Here is a 22,990-nt window from a genome sequence, read left to right as displayed (position 1 = left end):
ATAAATATGGTACAAACACAAAATGGAATACTATTCAACTTTTAAAATGTTGATGTAGGTGACTTATTGGTTGGTTATATGAAGAAAAATGTTTATTAAACAAAATGAATGATATCCTGTTTTTTGTCAAAATATTTAATAAAGAATATATGTTAACATAGAAAAATAGATTATTTCTGAGCAGTAAGGTTATTTTCTTCATTTGGCATGTCTGAATTTCCTAATTTTTTCTACAAAGCTTTATACCAAGGCAAGAATGATAAAAGTGCATTTTGACCAAAAATGTTGTGAACAAGCTTGTAATATTTTGGGTATTAAAAAGTCTTGGTGGGGGCTTCCCTGGTGGTGCAGTGGTTTGAGAGTCTGCCTGCCGATGCAGGGGACACGGGTTCGTGCCCCGGTCCGGGAAGATCCCACATGCTGCGGAGCGGCTGGGCCCGTGAGCCATGGCCGCTGAGTCTGCGCGTCCAGAACCCGTGCTCCGCAATGGGAGAGGCCACAACAGTGAGAGGCCCGCGTACCGCAAAAAAAAAAAAAAAAAAGTCTTGGTGGGAGGTGCTTCGGGCTGGGGATGAAGGAAGTAGCCTTGGAGGATGTCACGTCCATGCTCAGATTCAATTCCTTTCATGAGAAGAAGATAAAAGACTTTTTCTGGGCTTGTGAAAAAAATCAGCCTTGTGAAAAAAATGTGTGATGTTAATATCCTTTTCATTCTTATTTACAAAGCTTGTTTAATTAAATTATTTCTATGAGGCCTAGAATTGTCTTTTATTTTTATTCAAATTCCCTCAGCTGCAGGACTTGGTAAATGTTCACTGTCTTCTAAAAGTCTCATCTAATGTTTTTCTTTTAAACAGCTTGAGCCCAAAGTTTAGTGACATTTGGCCATAAATGGAGATGACAAAATAAAGGTCTCATTTGTTTCTAAAAAAATGTATCCATCACAAGAGGTGTACTTATGAGCACTTCACACATAATAATAATACACACTTAAAGGTGGAGCATCATCTGAGGTCCAGATCCTGTTCCTGAGGTTACTGTGCTGACCACCCTGTATAGACTCTCCTCCTGAGACTGTGCTGAAGCACATTTCATGCATGATGTTCCAATCTTTACTCATCCATTCCACTTTGGACCACTGCAAAGAGCATGAGCCATTTCAGAGGGGCATTCAAAGAAGTGTATGTGTTATTTTGACAGTGGCATCACGAAGATGAAAGTATTTATACTTGCCCCGCGTACAGTGAAAAGCATGAGAGTTAATGCTTTCAGTCACTTTCATTTTCTAGGAAAAATAATGGTGTTGGTTTGTTTGGAAACCCCCTCAAACACAGCAAAATGGGATGCCCTTGTGATTGCCCATATGCTGGACTCTTTTAGAATACAAGGTAAGTGCTGAGCTCCCTCTAGTGACAGTAATATAGACACAGTTTGAGAACTGTGATACTTTTACATATTTTGCAATTCAATTCAATTATTTTTAATTTCATTAATTCACTTTCTATTCCTCAGTAACAAAAGCTATCTTTTTTCCTACCTTATCCTGCTGGCTTAATGGAGTCTAAATTCCTTGGCACGTGCCTAAAATTTCTCAACTGTCTTCCTGAGACCCATTTTTATAAATTTAACATGCTACTTCTTTGAATATATATTCTTCACTGTTTCTAAACTGGTTTATTCACTGTCCTCAGACATACTCGTATCTCTTCTACCTCCTTTTCTCCTGCCTTTCTTCCTTCCCTCCCTCCCTCCCTTCCTACCTCTACCCCTCCTTCCTTCCTTCCTCCCTTCATTTCTTCCCTCCATCCTTTCTTCCTTCCCAGACTGGCATGCATACCAACCATCCCTCTTACTATCCTTAAGGATTAGCTCGAACTCAACTTCCTTCGCGGACATTTAGCTCAAGGAAATTATTGTAAAGCATAAAGTATACTATATGAATTCTTCAGTAAATAACTTAAAAATATCATGTTGTGCAAGGTTTGGGGCATCTTAATCAGAACACACTTAAGATCTTGCCACTGAATGGGAGCAGATATATTCTAGCTCTCTCACCCTCCCAATTACTCCTGTGGTGGGAAAAGGATGTTGGCTTACTGCTCACCAGAGTTTGCCTGGTTAGTGTCAAAATATTTCCCAAGTCTCTGATTTCACCAAAAATAATAGGCCTTGATACTTCTGTGACATAAAGAAACATTTTAAATTTTTCTCATGTTTAATTTAGGGAAATTTAGCATTTAAAATTAAGATTGTAAAAATCACCAATTTTTATTACAGAAGACATTAAAAGGAGAACTTATCCTCAAAATGTAACATAATGATTTATGCCTTTTAACTGTTTTAAAGCCCTTCCACATCTGTCATCTCATTTCATATTTCCTACAAATTCACAAGAATTATTTCTCAAATGGGCTTTAAGTGACCAGGAATGAGAACTGAAGAAGCATACTTAGCTTTCTCCTTTCTATATGTACCAGTGAGCCACTGACTAAAGGTCCTTTCATTGGGTCTCTATATGAATCATTATTCACTTTGAATGGTCTAAGGAAGGGCTTGGTTCAAAATCTGGGTTGGATTAGATATCTCTGCTCCTTCTTGATTCTTTTTGCTATTGTTTAACAAAGATGTGGGGTATGGGCAGAGGAGGAAAGACATAGGAAGGAAGGGAGACAGCTCTAGATTCAGGAAAATACGATATACACCAGAAAGTGTGGAAACTAAGGACATTTTGAAGGAAAGAAAGGGAAGTGCACAAGTGGCTGTCCTCAGTGCTGGGGGGCGGCGGGTAGTTATCTGGGTGTTGTCTAACCTCTAGGAAAGGGATGCAGTTCCTCCAACATTACACACTCCCTTTCCTGCTGCTCTTAATAGAGGGTTGATTTCAGGGAGAAAATAATCATGTATTAGATATTAAATAAAGGGAAAATATTCTTCAGAAGATTCAGGAATATACAAGATCATATAGATATTCATCAAACATCTATTATATGCCAGATTCTGGGGATACAGTTATAATGGACACAACCCTCAAGGAGCTTATGCCAATGAAAGAGTTTATAGGTCAATGAAGGACAAAAATAATAATAACCATTTTTTAAATGCTTACGCTATGTAGAACTTGTTTACACTTGACATTACTCAATCCTCACAACTCTATGATGTGGTTAGTATTATTTTCACTTTATAGATATGGCAACTAAGGTATGAAAGGTTAAGTAACCTGTCTAGAGTTCCACAGCTGGCAAGTGACAGAACTGGAAATTTGAGTCCAGGGAGTGGAATATCAAAACCTTTGCCTTTGACCTCTTTTTTTTCTCCCCAAACAGTGCTTCACTGATATGAAAAAGGAAAACATTATATTGAATACTTTTAGTGTACCAACTTTGTAGTGAGTTCTGTGGATACCTGGTGTGTAGGATTCACTATGAAGATGGAGGCCAATAGATAGTTATGAAGCAGTTGTAATAAGTGGAAGTAGACATTGACATAGGAGCTTGGTGAAGGGGTTGGTTAGGAAAAACCTCTGTAAGAGTTGATACCTGACCTGAGCCCTGATAGGTGAGTAGGGACCAGACAAGTAAAGAGCAGAGGAAAGTGCCTTCCAGGCAGAGGAAGCTGGATGTCTGAATGCTTGAAAGAGCACAGTTTGCTGAGAGAATGCAAGTAATCAATATAATATGAGGCAGGGGCTAACGTACGGACTAGGAGACTAGACAGGAGAGATGGCAAAGCTGAATAGGCCGAGGCCAGATAATGAAGAATCTCTTTATTTAATATTTAATGTTTTACTGTTTCTATAAAAGTGAAACATTTATTTTTTGAAAAGGATTTCAATATTGTACTTATTATAATAATATATAAAAGTACAAAGACGTAAGTAAAAATCACCTGAAATCTTCTCAATCTGAGATTACAACTGTTGACATTTTATTGAACACCCAGCATCTTTCTATACTGTATATATATATATATATATATACATACATATATATATATATACGTACATATATATATATGTAATTTTACGTAAGTAGAACGATACTATGCACATTGTTCTGTAACTTCCCTCCATTTTTATGTCAATGATGAGACTTGGACTTTATTCTAAAGAGTATACGTGAACGATTTTCAACAAGAAGATAGCATAATAATATTTGTAAATTGAAAAAACATAACAGTATTGTATAGTGTGAATTTGAGGCAATATGGTGGCAGGAATACCATAGAACCCAGGGAAGAAATGATGATGACATGAACCAGGCAATGGCGGTGGGCTAGATAAAGGGATGAATTCAGATGGTACAGGAGTAGGCTCAGCAGTCTCTGTGACTGTGGGGATAGACTTGTGAAGTGGGGGAGGTGCTAAGAGAGAGAGAGAGAGAGAGAGAGAGAGATCTCCAGTGAGTCCCAGGTTGCTGGCTCAGGACAATGTGTGGGTATTAGCACCAGTAACTAGCAGTTTGGAGTGCCTGTGGCATGTTCAATTCAAGAGAACAGATAAGCATTTAAATATACAGGACTGAAGCTCAAGGTACAATTCAAAGCTGAAGATAGAATTCTGGGCCTATCATCAATGGTTAAAACCAAGACAACTGAGGACTGAACACTAGGTGACACCAAAATACACAGGCCCTGCAGGGAACTTTGAGTATATACTTTGTTTCATTCAGTGTTATATTCTCAGAACTGCCCCTAGCACACAGCAGGCTCAAAAATGTTTCTTGAATGAGTAAATGAATAATAATAAACATTTATTTCTCTTTCAATTGGGAAGCTTCTTATTGTGGCAGCATAATGTTCCACTGAGTAAATATATTATACCTTGCATATCCATTTTCTTATTTTTGCAATTATTGCTAGCTGTATAACAACCCATCCCAAATTTAGTGGCACAGGAAACTTCTTTGTTATGCCCAGATTCTGTAGGCCAGGGATTTGAAAAAGGCACAGAAGAAGGCTTGTGTATTCTCCAAAACATAGGGAACCTCAGCTTGGGAGATTTGAAGGCTGGGAGCATCTGAAAACTTGTTCACTCATTTGTTTGGCAGTTCATGCTGGCTGTTAACTGAGACCTCACTGGAGCTGTCCAAGTAGCATCTTGGGTTTCAAGAGTGACTGTCCCAAAAGAACCAGACAGAAACTGTATTGCCTTTTATGACCTAGCCTAGGAAGTCACAAGGTGGCATTTCTGCCATAGTAACAAACTAACTCAGTTTTAAGGGGAGGGAACATAGACCCTACTCCTCAGTGAGAGGAGTGTCAAAAGTCAAAGTGACATTATAAAAAGAGCTTGTGGGATAAGAGCTCTTGTCATGGTCATCTTTGGAAAACACAATCTGCCACAACTCTCCTGTGTTCCTCACTATTTGTCTATTACTATAGCCCTTTCTCTATAGCTCTCCTGTCAGCCATGTCATAATGTCAACAACACTAAGCAGGTAATAAACTAAAACCTCCACATTGTTCCCCAATGAACAGAGAAGCTAGTTATTCCCCTTTCATCTCATAATTTTAAATATAGGCTTTGTATTAATTACCATTAAATTTAATTACCATTCAATAAATATTTATTGAGAATCTGTCATTTTCAAAATATCCTCTAGGCAATTGGGATAGACTGAATGCAGTACAGAAAAATGGTTCCTTCTCTCAAGAAGTTCACAATCTAGAGGAAAAAATAATTAAATATTTCTATAATAGGTGAACACAAACTTCTATTAGCTTTTTGTTCTATCAATCACTGGTAGGATATAATTTGTTTTCAGGGTACTGTATCTAGAAAAATTTTATTTACTAGCTTGCTAGACTCCAGATAGACACATTGCTGGCACTCCCAATCTACCAGTCTGATGACGACCTCTGAAAACAGGAAATGAAAGGACTGAAGCATGACTTGTGCTTCATGAGTTCATGCTGGCTTGGAGTGACCACTGTTTCCCTTTTTTCCCCTCTTTTTTTAGATCTTAATCTAATTTGAATAATCTTAAATACCTTCTTAAATGTTTAGTAGTCATCTGTATTTCATTTTTTTGATAGGTTCAGAATTCCCTAGAATCTCCCTGAAGATACTAATATGCTTATTTTAGCATTTTATTCTGTGTTCCTATATTGTGTTTCCTCAGGGGTTAGATCTGTTTATTGAATTCCGTGCTTTTCTTTCTGCCTTCTTGGTTGTTGATGATTCTTGGTTGTTTGGTCATATCTGTAGGCAAGATCCTACCTTGGTGGTTGGGGAATAAGAATTCCTGTTTGCCTGGCTGGAAGCTCAAGTTTGGATTAAATCAGCTTTGACTTAAGTAGTTGTGTGTGACAGAGGGAGGGTGGGCTTTCTTTAAGATGTGAGTATGGTTTGTTCCAAGAATATGAAGCTCTCTTTTGCCTGCAACAAGGTCCTGATTCTCTGGATCTGTGGTACATTTTGAGTCTCTCATGTAAAAACTTTCACAGTTCTCTGCCTAGGGCATAAGAGTTCTGCCTTTGCTAGTTACCTGGCCCCTGCTGAGGGCTCACTTCTTCCTGTCAGTTTCTGCTTATTAAGATTGTAAGGATTTTGCAGAATTCTGCTGGGACAACTTGCATTTTTGAAGTTCTCTTTCATGGGTGTGGACTTGTGGATTGCTTATCTCTGTTGTATTTTAGCATCAATATATCCCAGGACCAGGAAGTCCTTATTGTTCTTGTTGACTATCAGTAATCCCCTTCTGAATTTCCTAAAACTTTTTTTAAAATTTAATTTTACTCTTCTTTTAGATTTCTATGGGTTTTTGGAAGAGAGGTAAATGCATGTATTCAGCCAGCTTTGGTGGGAAGCCACTGATTCCCTTCGATGGTAACCAGTAGAGAGTTCTACTGGGAATCACAGCAACCTCTCCCAGCATGTGGTTTCTAGAAGACAGTTTTTTCTTTGTTCTAAAATTAGCACATGCTTATATCCATGTATCTTGCATCTTTCTCATTCTCTGCAGGTTTTCAAAGATTACTACCAGCAGTCCTTTGCCGACACTGACAGCTCCTTTTAGTGCCCTGGAAAGTATTTCACAGGAACATTGAAAATAGCTAAACGGTCTTATCATTCCTCACCTATTCAAATGGACTTCAGCTCTCTCTTAGATGTGCTTGTTTTGTCTTTTTAAGTGTTGGAACTTTTCATTGAAAATCTTTTTCTTGATTGGAAAGAAGAAAGTTATACAGAAGTTGTATAGTTCTTTTTTTCCATGCCTGCTAAATATTACACCATCATCACTAAGAATAAGGAATCCCTTTTGTCTTTATTATCTCTGACCTTTAACTTTTTCTCAAGGATAAACTCATTTAAAGTTTTGGCATTTCTGGCATTATTAATAGAGGTCTGGTCATGACTCTAAATTTGTTCTTGATTTTGTAACTCTGCTACTATTTTTTGTACCTGTTCTTTTAAAGTCTGAGCATTTGAAATGATTCCCTGCACTATGTCAGCAGCTCAGGGGCAATAAAAGTAGAGGGAGAAACTAAAGGTCGGAGAATAAGAAGTAGGAGTTAATTATTGGTGATGAAATACAAGCAACATGAATAACAAATTCTGAAGAATTTGCTGGTAAAATATCGCATATGTAATAGCTCCCCTGCTGAGGTGGTGGATTCCATCTGTCACCTCTGACCTGTGTTCTAATAACTCTTTTCCACTGACAAGACGTGAATGAGTCATCTAGATGAGTCTTTTCATCTGACTTTCATCATGTACACAGTGTTTTACAGATTCCAAAGCTCTGTCATGTATGCTACTGCATTTAAATTTCCTTTCTATTTTTATAACTATTCTTTGAAAGGAAGGAAGGGGCTAGTAGCCAGGGGAGAACTGACTGTATTTTCAGGCCCAGGAGAAAGAGCTGAGAAGGAGAGGTGAAGTCATCAGGTTAGAATGTGCAGCAAGTGCCCTCTTTCCTGGCTCTTCTTCTGTTGTCTATAACCACTCTTTCCCCTCTTTGAAACTCTGTCCTTGGTTTCATTAATACTACACTCTCTTGATTTTCCTCTTATCTTTTGGGCCCATCACAATGTCATTTGCTTGCTCCTTTTCTTTTCATCCATTAAAATTTGAAATCCTTTTGAAAAGGCAAAAGCTTGAAACAGCCAAAATGTTATTTTTTTAATGGAACTTAATTAACTCAGAACATTATTTTTGCCATGTGAGAATTACTTGTATATTATTCAAAATGAAAGCTGGAATTGGAAAGAAAACAAGAACAACCAAAAGTCTAGAAGGGTTAAAAATGTTCTGAGATAGTCCTTGACAATTTCAAAATAAAAGTGGTTTCTTAACAAATGGTAGAAATACTTTGGTGCTTTTATTAGTTCATTTAAAATCTGCTGGGAGGAGAAAAGATAGCAGAGTAGAAGGACTTGAGATCACCTCCTCACAGAAAGACCAAAAGCACAACTAACTGCTGAATAACCATTGACAAAAAGGACTGGAACCTACCAAAAAAGATATTCTACATCCAAAGACAAAGAAGAAGCCACAATGAGATCGTAAGAGGGGTGTTTTCATGATATAATCAAATCCCATACCTGCTGGGTGGGCAACCCACAAACTGGACAATAGTTATATCACAGAGGTTCTTCCATATGAGTGAGAATACTGAGCTCCATGTCAGGCTCCCCAGTGTGGGGGTCTGGCATTGGAAGGAGGAGGCCCCAGAGAATTTGGCTTTGAAGGCCAGCAGGGCTAGAGTACAAGAACAGCACAGGACTAGGGGAAACAGAGATCCCACTCTTGGAGGGTGCACACAAGGTTTCATGTGCACTAGGACTCAGGGCAAATCAGTGACTCCATAGGAGCCTAAGCCAGACCTATCTGCAGGTCTTGGAGGTTCTCCTGGGGAGGCAGGGGTCAGTTATGGCTCACTGTGGGGGCAAGGACACTGTTGGTGGAGGCTCCAGGGAATACTCATCAGTGTGAATTCTCTCAGAGGTTGCCATTTTGGCATCAAGTCCTGGCCCTACTCGACATACTGCAGGCTCCAGTGCTGGGATGGCACAGGCCAAACAACCAACAGGGTGGGAACACAACCCCACCCATCAGCAGACAGGCTGCCAAAAGTCGTCCTGAGTCACAGCTACCTCTAAACACACCTATTGACAGGGCCATGCCTACCAGAGGGACAAGTCCTGGTTCCACCCACCGGTGGGCAGGCATCAGTCCCTCCCACCAGGAAGCCTGCAAAAGCCCCTAGACAAACGTCACTTACCAGGGGGCAGACACCAGAAGCAAGAGGAACTACAAACCTGCAGCCTAAGAAACAGAGATCACAAACACAGAAAGTTAGACAAATGAGACAGGAGAGAAATATGTTCCAGATGAAGGAATAAGATAAAACCCCAGAAGAAAAACTAAGTGAGGGGAAGATAAGCAATCTGCCTGAAAAAGAATTCAGAGTAATGATAGTAAAGATAATCCAAGATCTCAGAAAATAAATGGAGGCACAGACGGAGAAGATGCAATAAATGTTTACCAAAGACCTAGAAGATTTAAAGGACAAACAGAGAGGAATAATACAATAAATGAAATAGAAAAACACTAGAAGGAATCAATAGCAGAATAAATGAGGCAGAAGAACAAATAAGTGAGTTGGAAGACAGAGTGGTGGAAATCACTGCTGTGGAACAGAATAAAGAAAAAAGAACAAAAAGAAATTAGGACATCCTAAGAGACCTCTGAGACAATGTTAAATTCACCAACATTTGGATTATAAGGGTCCCAGGAGAAGAGAGAGAGAAAGGACCTGAGAAAATATGAAGAGATAATAGCTGAAAACTTCCCTAACATAGGAATGGAAGCATTCACCCAAGTCTAGGAAGCACAGAGCATTCCATACAAGATAAACCCAAGGAGGAACATGCCAAGCCACATTTTAATCAAACTGACAAAAATTAAAGACATAGAGAAAATATTAAAAGCAACAAGAGAAAAGCAACAAATAACAAACAAGGGAATCCCCATAAGGTTATCAGTTGATTTTTCAGCAGAAACTCTGCAGGCCAGAAGGGAGTGGCACAATATATTTAAAGTGATTAAAGGGAAAAACCTACAACCAAGAAAACTCTACCCAGCAAGGGTCTGGTTCAGATTCAGTGGAGAAATCAAAAGCCTTACAGACAAGCAAAAACTGAGAGAATTCAACACCACCAAACTAGCTTTACAAAAAATGCTAAAGGAACTTATCTAGGTAGATAAGTTTCTTTTCTATCTAGAAAAGAAAAGGCCACAACTGGAAACAAGAAATTATGAATGGAAAAGCTCACTGGAAAGGCAAAGATGCAGTAAAGGTAGAAAATTGCCCACACAAATATGATATCCAAACCAGCAATTATTAAAAAAGGAAAGTACTAATGTAGGATATTGGAAGTGCATTTTTGTTGTATACCTAAAGCTAACACAACATTGTAAATCATCTATACCCCAATATAAAATAAAAATTAAATTAAAAAATAAAAAGGCCAAGAGACATAATAAAATTTGTTTTTTAAAACTGCAGTATGCTATTAGCAGTAAAAACATTAATATATTGTCATGTTTCTAGTATATCTGATTTGGGGAAAAATATATGACAGTGTATATGAAAAATCTAGAATATATAAACCTTAATAAAATCTACAAAAATACCATTTCATAATTTTACTGTACCTCATTTTCATTAAAATGATGAAAATGTGAATTAAGAAAATCGCTTAGCTAAAAGTAGATCAATTATCAAAACCTAATATCATTTTAACTCAAATTGGTATTTGTTCAGTGAATGTTCTATATCATAATGTGATGTACAAAGCAAAACTCAAATTTGTGGAAGAAGATGAAGCGATTTTTTAAAAATAAGGAAATTTAGCTAATTCCATTATATTTTTGACTCTTCCCAAACTGAAGCAATAGTTTGTTGTCTTGAAACATTTACTATGAATAAAGAATAAACAGATTCCTCCAAAAAAAGTTAAAAATCTGTTTAAACATATTTCTAATTGTATCTTAAAACATTTTTGTTACACTGAATTACTGAATACAATTCAGAATAATAATAGCCATTTGTAAATAAAATTAGGGAGTCTAATTGGAAATGCCAAGAACTACCTGGATATGTGCAGTTGACAATTATCTCCCTACCACGTCTTGTATGTCCATCTTATTATTGACATAAAGGGGTCAGATCTAGAAGGTTTAATGTTTGTATCTTTGTTAACTCTTTTAAAATTTCATTTGAAGTAAATTTTATTGTTTACTTTCCATGGGCCATTTAGCTACTCTGGTTAACTTTTTAGAATGAGTGTAGGGATGGGAGATAGGAGCAGATGTGTGTGTGTATGTGTATAGGGGAAAGGTCTGGGCAGTCAGTGGTTGTAGTTTCAGCCTCTTTCCAAATCTTGACCAGTTCTTTAAAAAAAGGATGTTATTTTTTCATCAGGAAGAGGGAAAATAGTATAAATAACTTATCAAAGCTTCAAAAAGAATTAGAACACATCTTTCTAATTGTAATTGAGTGTTTTTTATAATTAAAAGTAACAATTTTTTCTCATGATAAAAGTTATCCATAATCACTTATTTAATTTAGAAAATATAGACAAGCAAATGGAAGAAATAACACCTGCAATCCCATCACCCACAAATATCCTTTGTATATCCTTCCACCTATTCTATACCAAAATGTATCATATTATATATCTTATTTGTAACTTTTTTCTTTCACTTAGTGGTATTGTTAATATTCTTTGATATCAGTAAATATTTATCTAAAACATAAAAATTGGTAATCCTCAAAATTCTAGCTTTCATTACCTTGTGACTAATAAAATAACCTTCAAGGCCATTCACATACCCTCGAATAGGCTATGAATGTGTTCACATGGTCGTAGTAAGTCTTTTGTAAAATTTGCAGAAGTAAGATATTTTAAATTCTTTTTCATAAAGAGAGGCCTCCCCAATTTTATAAGCTTCAGGTCTTACAAAATCTGCATCTGGTGGTGAGTCCTTTTATTCTTCTGTCAGGTCTCACAGAGAGGAGGATATTTATGCTGAGACTTGGAACCCATTTTTTTCAAGAACATTTACATATCCTTTTAATTAGATTAGCTTTGCAAGAAATTGAGAGTTCTTCATAATGAAACACTACTTTTCAAACTACATAACTTTGTAGGCTATCTGTGTATAAATCCTGAAATTCTTTGCCTGCTATGGATAAAAGTCTATGTTTTACTGCTAGTTAATGTGATGAATAAAACAGCATTATGAAACTTTATCTATAACCAGGATTAACTACATTAAATACATGTGTAAATATATACATGTACATATACACACAAATACTTTAAAATTTTGTTTAAAGGCATTTTTGCTTGGTAACAACCTAATAGTTCCATTAACTTAAAGTTAATAGATTTTAAATGGAATTAGAGAAACAGCTATCCTGATTTCTTGACCCTTTCACAATGATCTATAAGAAATTATATAACACTGATTTAAAAAATACGAAATTTAAGACTTGTCTAGCAAGCACAACCCACAGATAGTAAAACTGATACTTTTCACAACTGCAGAAGTACACATTTGAATGACACAGAAGTTACCAAATTTAAAGGCCATTGGTGTACATCTTGAAAAACAAATGAACCTTTCATCAATATAATGCAATTTCTACTAAGCTTCAATATTAATGGCACTTTTGAATAAGCCTGATTTTTAAGAGGTATATGTATATATATATATATATATATATATATATATATATAAAACCTGAAATGATGTGCAGCAAAATAACAGTACTTATTTTTGTGCTTATCTGTAGTAAGCTTATTTTGTAGCTATCTGTACCTTTCCCACAATATGAATGTGTTACTTAAATAAAGATATAATTTTTATGTTTTCCATACTTTCATATTTAACCTTCCTTTTTCCTAGGCAACCTCAGATATAATACTCTAGAACTTTATTGAAAATATCAGGGCATTGTCTTTCTCATAGTTTCTTGGTGACAATTTTGAGCAATTGTTCTTCTCCCATCTCTCAACTACCTGTCCTCATGTCACTTCCAGTTCTCTCAGTCAACCCTGGCCTTGGGGAAAAGAGGCAAGCATGAGAACACTGGGATAAGCCGTGACATTTCTCCTTTCATTGATACACTCAACCTCAATCAGCTGTGTCTTCTTTGTTTTCACACCTCACCATGGAGCTTTCTGTGTCTTTCTGATTCAAAAAGGCAACCCAAACTGATACATGAGAGTCCAGAGCAGGCAGGTGTTTTCCTTTTCCTTCTAGATGATAAGTTTGGACTTATGAATTATTGTTAAATGTAACATTCCCTAGTCTCTAAGAGTAGAAATTTTAGTCAACTTCAGAGAGTTAAGTAAAGCCTATTAATTAAGGAAGTGTCTAAGGTCACATTACTGGACAAAGTCAGGAATAGAATCCAGACGTCAGTTATAGTGCTCATTCCTCTAAATCATAATGTCATGGGTGTAAAGCCTAATTGAAGAACAATAGCCATGACACTCTTGGTTTACTCAGAGAAGTAAGGAAAAATGACAAAGCATGTGCCATTTAGTTCTATCTAAATGTTCAAAATCCTCATCTTAAAAGATTTCCTGAATGACAGCTAACACTCCAAGTTGGGTGATTCACAAAGATTGGTAAACAGCGGTGTTTTAAAAAAATGCCCTAGGGGTTTTCATAGAAATTTCTACTTTCCTGAAAGCCTTTTATTTCCTCATTTTTCTCTTTCTGCCTGTATATACATGCAAATTCTTCTCTTCCTACTCTCTGCACAGAAACAGGATATCTTGAAAGAGATAACCTAAGTGGAAAGGGTCACAGTTGGTATAAATCAAGACTAGATCAGTGAAGTGGAAACCAGTGGGCAATGTCATTATTGTTAGTATTAAGAAAACATTAGCAAAAGAAACTGATGTTGCTTTACTGTGAGCTAATAAAAGAATAACTACTTGAGGGTAGACCTGTAGTTTCATTTACTTATTTACTTTTATGATTGTAATACAACTTATTAACTTTTTGTTAATGAATTCTTTAAGATCATAAATATATACCCTTGATATAAGACATCTTCCTGCCCAAATTATAGATACTGAGTGAATTTTCATGTAAAAATAAAGAAAAAAGGTATAGATCCAAAATGTCTAGCCAAATATTAAAAAAATTCCACCAGTAAAATAAACCAACCCCAGCAGAGAAAGGATAATCACAGTATAAAAAAAGAAACTGATAAACAAACTAGGCAAGTTCAAGCCATTTTAGAAAATGGCACATGATTGTAAATATCCATTGAGTTCTACTTAGATTTTTCTTCTCTTTTTTCTTGTGCACCATCCAACTCCCTTAGGCAACAGTAGCACAGCAACTGAATGTATTTTTTTGTTGGAGCTACAACATACACAGAAAAACAAAACATGGGAAATCACATTAATGAAACACAATTTGGGGAAATATTTACTCTAAATATTGTTAACTATGACTCCAAGAGGCATTCCAATGGAGATTTTCCCCATGATACTTTAGGATATGGCAGACCTTTTATTAAAAATTCCAAGGAAAAAATTCCATTATTTTCCTTTGGGGAAAAAATTCATTATCATAGTAACCATATTGTACAAAAGTTATTCCATCTCCCATCTTACACAGTAAAATTTCCTCCTTTTTCTTTGGAAGCAGAAAGAATCTGGTTATCACCTTCTGTAAATATTTAAGTTTATCTTTAGATAAAGGCAGAAAAATGAATAGAATCACATTCCTGAGCCATAGTTCAAGACAATCATTTGCCCTAAAAAACATTAAACTATTTCCTTGTTTTAAGTAAGAACATATGATTTATCACTTGAAATGCACAGGAGTAAGTTGTCACATTTTCACTTTGATTATAAGAATCATCCCACAGTTCCCTGTATTGAATTAATATTGACATTCATAAATAAGATTAACAGTAGATATCAAAACAACAAATGATTAACTCTATGAATAGGCATGTAGAACTTATTTATTGTTTTTCCCTGTTGTGGTCATTAGCTAGAGTTTGCTTAGCTGTAAAAATCACAGGTAAAATGTGTATTGTATTTCATGGGATAAAAAGAATGTTTCAAAAACAGTATCTTGGGTTAACTCTCCCAACACCCTGTTAGAAAAGTATGATCATTCCCATTTTTACTGATGAACAAAGTCATTCCCAGGGAAGGTAAGCAAATAGTGGAAAGAGGATTTCAACTCATCATCTGGACTCCAAACTATAGGCTTTTTCTACAATTCTTCTTCCTTCCCTCCTTTCCAAAGTTTTGTTTCTATCCTCTCAACCCTTGTCATTTCCAATTTTGAGGCAAATAAATTATACAAATGCATTCCATGATGGTTATTTCTAGTTTCCTCTTTTGAGTATCCTCAAAGCCAAGGGGGAAAAGATGTTTCTGATCAGCTTTTTCTATGTTACACTACCTTTCCTTCCCCCTAACCTCAAGGAACCCCACAAACAGACTTTAAGAGATGAAAGTCTTTTTTTCCCCTTATCTGTCCTTTCTCCTCCCCTTTCTCTGTTCTGGTGTTGGAGAAGAACTGGAAAGCACGTCCTTACAGACACTCTTCTTTTAGTATGCCCTTTTATTTTAATTTGGTGAAAAACATGTAATATAAAATGTACCCTTAGCCATTTTTAATTGTACAGTAGTGTTAACTATATTCATATTGTTGTGTAAAAGACGTCTAGAGCTTTTTCTTCTTCCAAAACTGAAACCTATTCCCATTGAACAATTCCCCATTTTACCCTCCCCCTCCAGCTCCTGGCAACTGTTTCATCACTGACTACTCAGCATTATGTCCTTAGGGTTTATCCATGTTATAGCATGTGATAGAATTTCCTTAGTTCTTAAGGCCGAATAATTTTCCATCATATGCATATAACATTTCATTATTCATCTATCAATGGACATTTGGCTGCTTCCACCTCTTGGCTATTGTGAATAATACTACAATGAACATGGGTGTGCAAATATCTTTTTGAGATCCTGCTTCAAAATTTTTTGGGAGGGACTTCCCAGGCGGTCCAGTGGTTAAGACACCACACTTCCACTGCGGGGGTGTGGGTTAGGTCTCTGGTCAGGGAGTGAAGATCCCACATGCCATGCTGCCCAGCCAAAAATAAAAATTAAAAAAATAAAAATAAATAAATAAATAAATAAATTCTTTTGGATATATACCCAGAAGTGGAATTGCTGGATCATAAGACAATTCTATTTTTAGTTTTTTGAGGAAACTCCATACTGTTTTCCATAGTGGCTGCACAGTTTTACATTCCTATGAGCAGTGCACAAGGGTTCAATTTTTCTACATCCTTGCCAATACTTATTTTCTGTTTTTATGATAGTGGCCGTCCTACTGGCTCATTGTGATTTTGTTTTGCATTTCTCTAATGATTAGTGAGAATGCCCTATATTTTTAAATTTAAAACATTTTTTTAAATTAAGTTATGTATTATGTGTTAGGCACTGTGTTAAGTGCTTTGTATACAATAGCTCATTGTTTTAAAAGTCATCCTATGGCCTAAGTGGTATCTTTACTTGATAGATGTGAGGAAACTGAGAATTAGAGTTTAAATAATTTTCCAAAAGACAGAGAGCTGCTAAATGATGAAACCAGAATTCAAAACCAGGTCTGACACCAAATGTCATAGTTCTAACCACTGAGCTGTTCTCTCTCTATCTGCCTTTTGCTTTACCCATTAATTCCCTAAGGTAATGTTTGGTAACTAGCACAAAAGAAAGGGAAGGTAACATTCATTAAGTGCCCATTTTGCGCTGGAAACATTGCATTTATGCTTTCAGATGTGTATGTGTTCATGTGTTTCACAGGGAAGTGAAAGAGGGAAGTCCTTGCATTTGACACATAGAAGCATTTACTCCATTATGTGGTTAGCATTGTAAGTCAGGTAGTGCAATGGGAAGAAAATTGAGTTGGATTTCTTACCATAGTCTTTGTAAACTTGAAGGTCATTTTTTTTTCTTGGTAAAATATACTCACTGGTAAATAGACTCCAAGAAGTTCCAGAAAGGGAAATTCCAATCCCGATTAAGTTTTTTGTTGGTTTGTTTTATTGGGATATAGTTGCTTTACAATGTTGTGTTAGTTTCTGCTGTACAATCAAGTGTATCATCTATATGTATACCTATGTCCCCTCCCTCTTGGACCTCCCTCCCACTCCCCCATCCCACCCATCTAGGTCACCACAGAGTGCCGAGCTGAGCTCCCTGCACTATACACAAGATTCCCACTAGCTCTCTGTTTTACACATGGTAGTGTATATATGTCAATCCCAATCTCCCAGTTCATCCTGTTCCCCCGCTCCGTGTCCACATGTTCATTCTCTACGTCTGTGTCTCTATTCCTGCCCTGCAAATAGGTTCATCTGTACCATTTTTCTAGATTCCACATATATGCGTTAATATACGTTAATGTTTGTTTTTCTCTTTCTGACTTACTTCACTCTGTATGACAGACTCTAGGTCCATCCACGTCTCTACAAATGACCCAACGTAAGTATAGAGGGGGAATATCACCAGGAAGAGGGTACATAAATAATAAACTGAAGGAAAGATAACTTAGCTAGAGATAAAAGGAGAAAAAAAATATTATGTAAATATAGGAGCTACCAGTTGCCCTGTTTTCTCTGACACTTACTCTTATTCCACTAGCTCTATTTTCCCAGTGTAAAATGCTTACAACTGTTCCCATATAGTCTCCCTGTTGTACTCCACGGCAAGGCTGCATATCATATTAGTGATAAAAACAATGGGTCAAGAATTATAGATTTGGGGGCTTCCCTGGTGGCGCAGTTGTTGAGAGTCCGCCTGCCGATGCAGGGGACACGGGTTTGTGTCCTGGTCCGGGAAGATCCCACATGCTGCGGAGCGGCTAGACCCGGGAGCCATGGCCACTGAGCCTGTGCGTCCGGAGCCTGTGCTCCGCAACGGGAGAGGCCACAACAGTGGGAGTCCCACGTACCGCAAAAAAAAAAAAAAAAAAAAAAAAGAATTATAGATTTAGTTTTGCTTGTGTAGTGACAACTTCAGAGCTGACTGTGACATTAAAGATGACCTTAAACCCAGAAAAATTGGGCCATATAAAGATTTGACTCTTAACTGTCTATAAGAACCCCTCAATACTGAAATCTTTAGCCCAATCTTCATTTGGTCATGAATAGTATCAGGAGAATGGGAAACTAAAATTATCTTATTTTATTGCATTTAAGGGACACATTACCTCCCACCCTCAGTTATCTGGATTGAAATAGATTAAGATATATTACTGCAATGTTATAAATTTGTAACACCAATTATAAACAAAAACATCTTTAAGACAATCTCCCAATAAACTTATAAAAGAGGAAATAAAAATGACTGTTGGTATTTATAATATTCATTGAGTGCTGCCAATGATGCAGGAACAAATAAACTTGTTACTGCTTGTAGCCAAACATGGTATCATCCACAGCCTTCTATCACTAAAGCAAGGGGCAGTGTAGTAAGCTTGGTAACATATTTTGTATCGCAGCCTTCAGTGTAAATTTGATAGCCAGAAACAGCAAGCCATGTTATCTTAGCATTTCTAAATTTTATACATTTAGAATGACTGAATTTTATACATTTAGAATGACTGAATTGAAATGAAACTACTGAGTATTTTAAATACTGCTCATAGATATCATATCACATCATCCAGAATCATAGCCATCTGTGAAAATTATACATAGATTTATTATTCCATGTCATCGATCGATTTCATCTGTTCTCTCTACAAATATTTTTTCATTCATTTTCTTTCTTTTCCTCTTCTATATGATTTATTATTTCCTTCTTTCATACTCTACCTCTCTTAATTAAGTTTCTTAATGAAACTTCATTACACTTTTTTTAAAAAAGAAAAATGGCTTATGATAGCAAATAAGAATGCAGTGCAAGAAAACAAAATGAGAGCCGTGGCTTCTCTAAGCACTTGATTTCTATATCTTAGTCTTTTAGTTAATTTTTATGTATCATTTACCAGGAAGAATGTATAGTTACCAAGTCCTGCAAAGCGCTTAACAACACAGTAGCAGGTTCTGTTGGTTATTTCAATGATGAGATGTAAAAGTTAAATCTAAAATATAAAGTGTGTTGCAAAGAAGGTGACAATATTTTGAGAGTTACTGACTTTCACATGAGTCAGAAATTGCAATAGAATTTTTAGAACAAATGAATTTCAGTAAACAAAAAATTGTTCCTATGAGATAGAATTGGCACTACTGGTATTTCTAGTTCACAAATGAGAAAACCTTAGTAAGGTTAAAGGGCACGCCCAAAGTCATATTGTTCATTAGCAACTAAATGTGATTTGAAACAGTATTTTCATATTCCAAAGTCTATTTTTGACCCAACATACTGTGTAATTAATGCTATATTGTATTATGTTATTTTCATTTAAATATTTTGTCATAAATTATTTCTCTTATGTGGCTATCATTTTTATTAGCTATATAATTCTCCATCAAATTGATGAATATTTTCTTTTGCTTGATTTTGCTCTTACAATAAAGATATAGTGATATTGTCACATACATCTTTACCTTTCTGTTAAATTTTATTCTTAGGATAAATTCCTAGATATGTAAGTGTTAAGTAAAGAATGATTTTTTAAAGTTGTCTTTGCTTCTGATAAGTTATTTCTTTTATTTAAATGATTTTCACAAGAAACCATATAAGTAATGCATAAATATATACTAGTTGAAAAATCCTTGAACAACATAGTGAAACACCTCCTAATAGTGTATATTTTACTTATTCTGGTTGGCTGTGGTCTTTCAGGCTGTGTTTTCCTTAAGTAAGTACATTAATCCTATAATGGAGAACCTGACATAGAATCAGTCAGGTTCTGACTGAACCTGAAAGAATAATAGTTAATGAGTTGAAAGATGCCTTCTACCAGAAGATACATCATAGCTACCTTGCCCCACCAAAACAAAGAACATATTATACATTATAATGTTACACAGATGAAATTTTAAATTAATTGGTATAATTTTCTAGGATTTCACAATGAATACATTCGCAATGAATGCAGTCATGTTTACTATGTTAAGATCCTTTCTTAAGGACATTTAATAATGTAGTTCCTCATAGATATCTTCATCAGCTCAGCCTTTAAGTTTTCTACTCTGGAAAACCCTACTGGAAAACCCTTTAAATCTCATTTCTCCTGATCATGAACACCCCTCAGCTTACTCACTCTCATGATGGTTATTCATTCATTTATCCAACAGATAATGCCAAGTCTTCTAGATGCTGAGAATGGAGCAGTGTCTAAGAGACAGATAAGGTCTCTGTTTCCAAAGGGCTTACAGTATTGTTGAAGGAGACAGATAGGACAAAGCAGATAAATAGACATTGTTAGGTTGTAATAAATACTATGAGATAGTAAAACAGGAGGACAGAGATGGTCTTGGGCAGTAGGTTGGGGAAAGAGGGCTGCTATCTTAAGGTAAAAGATCTGTCCAAGCTTTTGAGCTAAGACCTAAAAGCTGAGGAATAAGCAGTCTAGGGAGCAATAGATGGAAATTCCTGGGTAAGCAAAATATTTGTCCTGTAAAATAGAAAGATGGCCAGAGGGACTGGAGTATAGTAAATGTGGCAGGAGAAGGACTTGTAGAAATCGTCAAGGCCTGATCAGGTTGGGCATTGTGGGTCGTGCTAAGAAATTTGGATTTTATTTTGTTTGCAAAATCAACCTTACTTTGGAGGTTGTTAAATAAGAGAGTGAAATGATGTGCTTTATTTTTTCAAAAGACCATCTGGCTGCTGTATGTCTAGTCCAAAGTCAATCTTCACCCCATCTCGTGATGACATCCAGTGTCTAGCACATACTAAATGCTGAACAACTAAGTTCAAATTATTCACTCTAAGTCCAATATCTTCTCATATGTAATCTCTCCTTGTTAACTGTCTATTTTCCCCACTCCACTGACCACAGGGAAGATTACTATTCATTAAAACTCATTTAGAGCATTACTGTTCTGGGAAGCCTTCCTAATCTGCAGAGCTGAGTGAAGTGCCCTCCTCTATGCAGCTTTTGGATTTTGTGCTCACTTTGTTATAATACAATCATGCCTTTTTGTAATTGTTCGTTGTTGGATGTCTCTCCTTCTATACAATGCTTAGCAATGCTTGTTTCTTTTTCTCACTTAATCTTCAGGGACTTTTTCTGTTGATCTTCACATATTCTGTTCTATCTAAACTGCCTTTAACTCTCAGTGTATTTCATCATTTACCGAACTTTGAAGCTGAATCTAGGGAAGGTGGTCTCTCTAAAGAATCTTCCTAGATCACCCCAAGCCAACTCTGTACCCCTTTTACACTATGATAGCTACACTCTAGACAATTCTTATTTTGCACTGATAGTTGGCTTTTAAATACCTCCAAATTAAAATTGTTTTTATTATTAGACATGAGTTCTTTGAGGGAAGAATTTCATCTTACCTGTCTCTGAAATCCTGGCCTCTACTGCTATGTCTGTCACATAGTAAGTACCAAATAAGTGGTAACTATTATGAATCTGAGATTCTTAAAGCAGTGATCACTGATGTTTTCCATAAAGACAAACTACATCAGCATAAAAGATATTAAAATCCTCCATTCATAGTGTTTCCAAGAAACAAATATTTTTCAATCAGAAAATATATTTTTATCTTTGCAATGATTCATAGAAATAAATCTTCATATGTGAAAAACTGGATAGGATAGAAACTTTAGTTTTATATATTGGAAAAAACAAATAACTTCTTTTTAATAGTTCCTAAGAGCAGTATATCTAACTTTTACCTAATCGGTAATGATTTTTGTAATGATGTTCAAATGTAAATGCAAAGAGATGAGTTTTCCTAACTGTGATAGAGGGTCCATCCCTAAGACTTGGAAGGGCAAGAAGGGACAAAGAGACTGAAATGAAAATTAGAATGCTCACACAAAGATAGGTCTTTGTGTTTTTTATTTTTATTTTGAACACATGGACAGCCATAATAGGAAAGTAGGAATTCAGCCAAATGAATGTCTGAACTGTCCCCTTTTTTGGTTAGAAGAGAACTAGCTGAATGGTCCCCTGGGTAAGAGATCAGCATCCCTATACCCACTTCCCTTTCCCTCACTCTTGCATTCTTAAAGCAACAACAACAACAGCAAAACAAGTATAACCAGAAAGGATAATGCTACTGTAATCAGTGCGCAGGCAGAGGAGGATGAGATTTTCAATCACAGTTATTTATTGGAGAAAAAACAATGCTGGTTTGACCATACTATAATTAAGGTTACAAACTCAAAACTCTTGAAACCCTAAAAAGAACACAAGAAGATCAGAGGCGACCTTGCTGCTGACCTGACCGTTCCATCGAAGGGGAGTGCAGAGGACTTGAGGAAAGCATGTGTTGGTCCAGAATCCAGATCCTGTTTGTCTCTGGTAAGTCTCTGGTCCAGAGTATTAGGTCCTTCATAGATTAAGGAGCTTTAAGATGCTGCTCTCCTCTGGAACTCAGCAGGACATAGGCCTCTGCACTGCTTATATTAAAACTGGGTGGAGATGTGTGAATATTCTCAAATAAATGAATTCAACGGAATGAATTCTTGCCAGTAACAGTTTCTGTAAGATACACATAAGACTTAATTACGATGAAGAGAAGAACAGAGACCAGTGTGAATCATTTCGTGATCATGTTTAAACTGCAGGGGAGATGCCCTTATTGTAAGACCACATAAAAGAGCCTGAAAAATGAGTGTGAAGGATGACAGGTTCTAGCTGTCATTGGCTAGATGCTCTGCAAACACAAAAACTGGTATTTCTAATGTAAATATGCATGGCAAGAAAGAAAGAGAAATTTTTAGGTGGAACAGATAATGAGGTTCTCCTTCTCCTTCTTCTTCTTCTTCTTCTTCTTCTTCTCCTCCTCCTCCTCCC

Source organism: Aethalodelphis obliquidens, unplaced genomic scaffold (assembly GCF_003676395.1).
Source record: "Aethalodelphis obliquidens isolate GAN/ISIS:26980383/991018 unplaced genomic scaffold, ASM367639v1 scaffold39, whole genome shotgun sequence".
Classification (NCBI taxonomy): Eukaryota; Metazoa; Chordata; class Mammalia; order Artiodactyla; family Delphinidae; genus Aethalodelphis; species Aethalodelphis obliquidens.
Note: the sequence above shows the minus strand (reverse complement) of the source record.